Consider the following 6,165-nt stretch of genomic DNA (forward strand, 5'->3'; position numbering starts at 1 on the left):
TACATTGAACATCTCAAGACATCAGTTAGGAAGTTAAAGCTGGTCGCAAATGGGTCTTCCAAATGGACAATAACCCAAGCATTCTTCCAAAGTTGTGGCAACGTGGCTTATGGACATGTAATGCACAAAGTAGATGTCCTAACTGACTTGCCAAAACTCTAGTTTGTTAACAAGAAGTTTGTAGAGTGGTTGAAAAACGAGTTCTAATGACTCCAACCTAAGTGTATGTTATCTTCCGACTTCAACTATATATATCACATGTTCTTACATGACAAATGCACAAGCATTCATAAGAAAATAATTTCAGTGTAATACTCAAAGGCTGACACACACACACACACACACACACACACACACACACACACACAGAGCATTTGTGTCCAGCGTGTTGGGTAATTTCTGCTCAGTTGCCTGACTCCCTCTCGCTGTGCTGAGCCTAGTTCTGCTCATAATGGCAGCTGTAAGAGGAGTCAGGGACTGATTCAGAATCACAGGAAGGGATGAATGATGCTCTCTGTCAGGGTTGAGACAAGCCAGTCTGGCTGTCTGCCCTCCTACCAGGGCTGCATTTACTGGCACCATGGGTCCTACAATGTCTCACATGGATGTACTGTAGCACACCTCCAACTCGCTCTCACACTGACCTGGCATGGAGCGCTACTAGTGGTACCGGAGCGCCAAGTCTCGGTCCAAAAGGCTTATTACCAGCTTCTACCCCCAAGCCATGAGACTCCTGAACATCTTCTCAAATGGCTTCCCAGACTATTTACAATGCCCCCCCCCCCCTCCTTCACACTGCTGCTACTCTCTGTGTATTATCTATGCATTGTCACTTTACCTCTTCCTACATGTACATGTTACCTCAATTATCTCACGTAACCGGTGCCCCCACACATTGACTCTGTACCAGTACCTCATCGCTACTGTTATTTTACTGCTGCTCTTATAGTTTATTTTTCTATTTTTCTTCTTTTCATTTTTTTTTACTTATCTATTTTGAACTTAACCTGTCTACGATATTGGTTCCCAATTGGGAATCAACCCTCCCACGTTCAGCTGAAACGGTGGCGCATGGAACGCAAAAATATTCTTAAAAATATTTAACCTCCACACATTAACAAGTCCAATAGCTCAAATGAAAGATAAACACCTTGTTCATCTAGCCAGCAAGTCAGATTTCTAAAATGTTTTACGGCGAAAACATAGCACATATATATGTAAAACCACCACCAGACACAGCTCATTTGAATAGCCAAAACATGCAATCAACAAACGCAGGATTAAAAAATAAATCGTTCACTAACCTTTTGAAAATCTTCATCAGATGACAGTAATATGACATGTTACACAGTAAAACATTTTTTTTCAATAATATGCCATTTATATCCATAAATGTCCATTTACAGTGAGTTCACGTTCAGAAATTACTCAAAAATGCCCGCAGGAAATCTAGGTAGCGCGGCAAGATAACGTAAATAGACATCATAAACTTTGACTAAATATACATGTTCTACATATAGTTAGAAAGATACACTGCTTCTTTATGCAACCGCTTTGTTAGATTTATTTTTAACGTTACAGAAATCGCACACTATTCAATATGCTGAGACGGCACTCAGTTCCAAGCTACATTTCTACGTAATGTTGGAGTCAACAGAAACACAGATTTAAGCATAAATATTCCCTTACCTTCGATGGTCTTCGTTCAGAATGTTCTGGAAGGCTTCATACTTACCCAATACATCGTTTGGTTTCAAGTCTTGCGTCTTTGTATTAGCTACTGCTAATAACATCAGCTGAAATGCACCCAAAACGTCCTCTGGTCTGGAAAAGTTGCGCATCAAAACTTAAAAATTACATATTATATGTCGACTAAACAGGTCAAACTAAGTGCAGAAGCAAGCTTTATGATGTTTTAGACACGCAAAACAAACTTCAATTCAATCGGCCATCGTCTGCCCTTCTCTTGAGTGCTGGAACAAAGGAATGGCTGGGACCAATTCGCGCCCCTACGCACAGCCTATTTTCTCGTGGCACGCACTAATTTCACTCCCATAGGGTCAATTCTCGCGGGATTTGAACGATTCAAAGCTCTACTGAAAGAGGACATCTAGCGGAAGAGATAGAAAGTCTCCCCAGAATCATAACTGGTTGGGAAGGGTGGGGGCCATGACGTCAAAGTTGCTCCAACTTTCATGGCCACAAAAACGAGTTTGGAAGAATGCCTGCCCTGTGAGTTCTGCTATACTTACAGACATAATTCCAACGGTTTTAGAATCTTTAGAGTGTTTTCTATCCAATAATAATTTTTATTTGCATATATTAGCAATTTTTGACAGATTTTTTTTTCAGTTTACTAGGGGTACCCAATCTCTCCAAAGGGGGCATATGTCTGCCATATCCTTAACAGGTTTTAACATTTATTTTTCTTAAAACTGCATTGTTGGTTAAGGGCTTGTAAGTAAGAATTTCACTGTAAGACGCATGTGACAAATACAATTTGATTTGATTTGAACACACACTAGCATGCCTGCACACAAACACACACACACATGCACACACACACATATTTCCCTCTGGTTTTTAATGCATTATTATTTAATAATCTCACAACTTTATGTAAGATGTGTAAATGACCCTAGACTTATCTCTCTCATAAAACAATTAATTTGTTTTCCGAGGGCTGTTTGAGATGCTCCCTGGCTCACTCTGCCTGAGCTGCAATTAGACGCTTCTTATGGCGACAAATTAATAAAAGGAATATGGAGAGAGAGAGAATAGAACGAGAGAGAGTGAGAGGTAGGGTGAAAGATGGGGAGTGAGGGAGAGAGAAAGAGAGAGAGAAATAGAGAGAGAGAGAGAGAGAGAGAGAGAGAGAATAGAACGAGAGAGAGTGAGAGAGAGGGTGAAAGATGGGGAGAGAGAGAGAGAGAGAGTGAGAGAGAGGGTGAAAGATGGAGAGAGAGAGAGAGAGTGAGAGAGAGGGTGAAATATGGGGAGAGAGGGAGAGAGAAAGAGAGAGAAAGAGAGAGAGAGAGAGAGAGAAAGAGAAAGAGAGAGAGACTCTCCCATCACCAAGGAACTCATGGCTGCTTTATTATTGATAGTGAAAAATATGTTATATCCTAATAATGTTCCCCCACATTTGATTACATTTTTATTTGCCTATTGTCTAGTACTGTAGATTTACTGTAGTAGTACTAAGCAATCTCAAGTCGAACCCCATGTCTATAGAGGACCACCAGCCTCAGAGACAAGATGGGGAGTGATATATCAGTCAACACACTCTCTGCTCAGCCAATCACAGAGCTCTATTGTGAGTCAGAGACCAGGGCGAGTGTTGATGACATCGCCAGGCCAGGCAGAGAGGGAGAGGCTGGGTGAAGGCCAGGGGTGCATGGGTATAGCTGGTGCAGGGACCAGGAACACTAAGGCAATGAGTAATGACAGTGGGATCCACTCATTGTATTACTACACCATGCAGTCCTCTCCTCTGCTCAAACCTCACTCTTCACAAGGGTGACTGGCCGAACTATGAGAGACACACATAGGATCAGTGTGTGTGTGTGGGTGTGTGTGTGTGCGTGTGTGCTTGTGTTTGTGTCTGTGTGTGTGTGTCCACATGTGTGTGTTTGAGCATGTGTGTGTGTGTTGTGTTTCTGTGTGTGGTATACACACATACAAGTGTGTGTATGTATATTGTGTGTATATATTCCTATATAGAATGTGGGAGAAGAAAAGAGAACGTATATTTCTAGGTACTGTTCAGAGTGAGAGCACGTATTGAGACACGCAATGCCTATGAACACTTCAGAAGGCTGGAGCACCAGGCACTACAGTGACTAGTGACTGGTCTGGGATTCAAGAGGAGCAGAGAGAGATCGTTTATTGCCTGCCAACAGTAACTCATCTTGCTGCTTTCTGAAAATGAATCAGGTTAAATGACCACGTGGTTCCAGTAAATCTGATCCTCTGTCTCTCACTGAAGATGGGACTGAATCCCCCCTTGTCCTCTCTCTCCATCTCCTCTCCCTCCCTCCTTCTACCCCTCTCTCCATGTCCTCTCGCTCTCTCTCTCCTCTCCCTCCCTCCTTCTACCCCTCTCTCCATCTCCTCTCCCTCTTTCCTTCTACCCCTCTCTCCATCTCCTCTCCCTCTTTCCTTCTACCCCTCTCTCCATGTCCTCTCGCTCTCCATCTTCTCTCCTTCTTTCCTTCTACCCCTCTCTCCATGTCCTCTCGCTCTCCATCTCCTCTCCCTCCCTCCTTCTACCCCTCTCTCCATGTCCTCTCTCTCTCCATCTCCTATCCTTCTTTCCTTCTAACCCTCTCTCCATGTCCTCTCGCTCTGTCTCTCCTCTCCCTCCCTCCTTCTACCCCTCTCTCCATGTCCTCTCGCTCTCTCTCTCTCTCTCCATCTCCTCTCCCTCCCTCCTTCTATCCCTCTCTCCATGTCCTCTCGCTCTCCATCTCCTCTCCCTCCCTCCTTCTACCCCTTTCTCCATGTCCTCTCTCTCTCCATCTCCTCTCCCTCCCTCTTTCTACCCCTCTCTCCATGTCCTCTCGCTCTCTCTCTCCTCTCCCTCCCTCCTTCTACCCCTCTCTCCATGTCCTCTCACTCTCTCTCTCCTCTCCCTCCCTCCTTCTACCCCTCTCTCCATGTCCTCTCGCTCTCCATCTCCTCTCCCTCTCTCCTTCTACCCCTCTCTCCATGTCCTCTCCCTGTTCATCTCCTCTCCCTCCCTCCTTCTACCCCTCTCTCCATGTCCTCTTGCTCTCTCTCCTCTCCCTCCCTCCTTCTCCTCTCTCTCCATCTCCTCTCCCTCCCTCCTTCTACACCTCTCTCCATGTCCTCTCGCTCTCTCTCTCTCTCTCTCCTCTCCCTCCCTCCTTCTATCCCTCTCTCCATGTCCTCTCGCTCTCCATCTCCTCTCCCTCCCTCCTTCTACCCCTCTTTCCATGTCCTCTCTCTCTCCATCTCCTCTCCCTCTTTCCTTCTACCCCTCTCTCCATGTCCTCTCGCTCTCTCTCTCCTCTCCCTCCCTCATCCTACCCCTCTCTCCATGTCCTCTCTCTCTCCATCTCCTCTCCTTCTTTCCTTCTATCCCACTCTCCATGTCCTCTCACTCTCTCTCTCCTCTCCCTCCCTCCTTCTACCCCTCTCTCCATGTACTCTCTCTCTCATCTCCTCTCCTTCTTTCCTTCTGTCCCTCTCTCCATGTCCTCTCACTCTCTCTCTCCTCTCCCCCCCTCCTTCTACCCCTCTCTCCATGTCCTCTCTCTCTCCATCTCCTTTCCTTCTTTCCTTCTACCCCTATCTCCATGTCCTCTCTCTCTCCATCTCCTTTCCTTCTTTCCTTCTACCCCTATCTCCATGTCCTCTCGCTCTCCATCTCCTCTCCCTCCCTCCTTCTACCCCTCTCTCCATGTCCTCTTGCTCTCTCTCCTCTCCCTCCCTCCTTCTCCTCTCTCTCCATCTCCTCTCCCTCTTTCCTTCTACCCCTCTCTCCATGTCCTCTCTCTATCCCTCTTCTCTAATTTCTCTCTCTCTCTCTCTCTCTCTCTCTCTCTCTCGCTCTCTCTCTCTCTCTCTCTCTCTCTCTCTCTGTCTGTTCCTTTGCCACCCTTATGAGACGGTCATGAATGCCAGTGTTCACATACCCAGACCCGGGTGCCAGACAACACCAGACTAGCTTCAAAACCACAAAAGGGCAGCTGGACAATGACATTAGAACACAATTACAAGCCTACTTAGTTCAATGCCTGCTATTCACAGAGGGCTGAATGTCTTACAGGACAGCTTATGAAATCATGATACCATGTGACCTTTGGTTGTGATGCTGGTAGACACAGGGCTTCATAGATGTCATGTGTCTTGGATGGAAAACACATTCACTATGCATTCTTTACCCTTTTCAGTGATGTTTTGCACACCTCCATATAGACGGGGGGAGGCTGAGTCATGATGCATATTGTCACTGTGGAATCGGGGATTCAGTTCATACACACACTTACGTATATTTATGTACACATACACAGACAGATTCCCACATCACAATGTCCATATTTTCCCCTGATGGTTCCTGGAATCTACCAACCAGGAATATTGAATACTCAGATCCATATAGTATATCCACCAATCCGACTGATGTTGTTGTGTTCTCTC

General features: G+C 45.6%; 1 protein-coding gene across 1 annotated transcript in view; it reads left to right on the forward strand.

The window, feature by feature from the left end:
• Positions 1–6,165, forward strand: part of tsnare1 (T-SNARE Domain Containing 1) — a 143,475-nt gene that overhangs the window by 27,780 nt on the left and 109,530 nt on the right. The gene's annotated exons all lie outside the window — the stretch shown is intronic.

Source organism: Oncorhynchus mykiss, chromosome 2 (assembly GCF_013265735.2).
Source record: "Oncorhynchus mykiss isolate Arlee chromosome 2, USDA_OmykA_1.1, whole genome shotgun sequence".
NCBI lineage: Eukaryota > Metazoa > Chordata > Actinopteri > Salmoniformes > Salmonidae > Oncorhynchus > Oncorhynchus mykiss.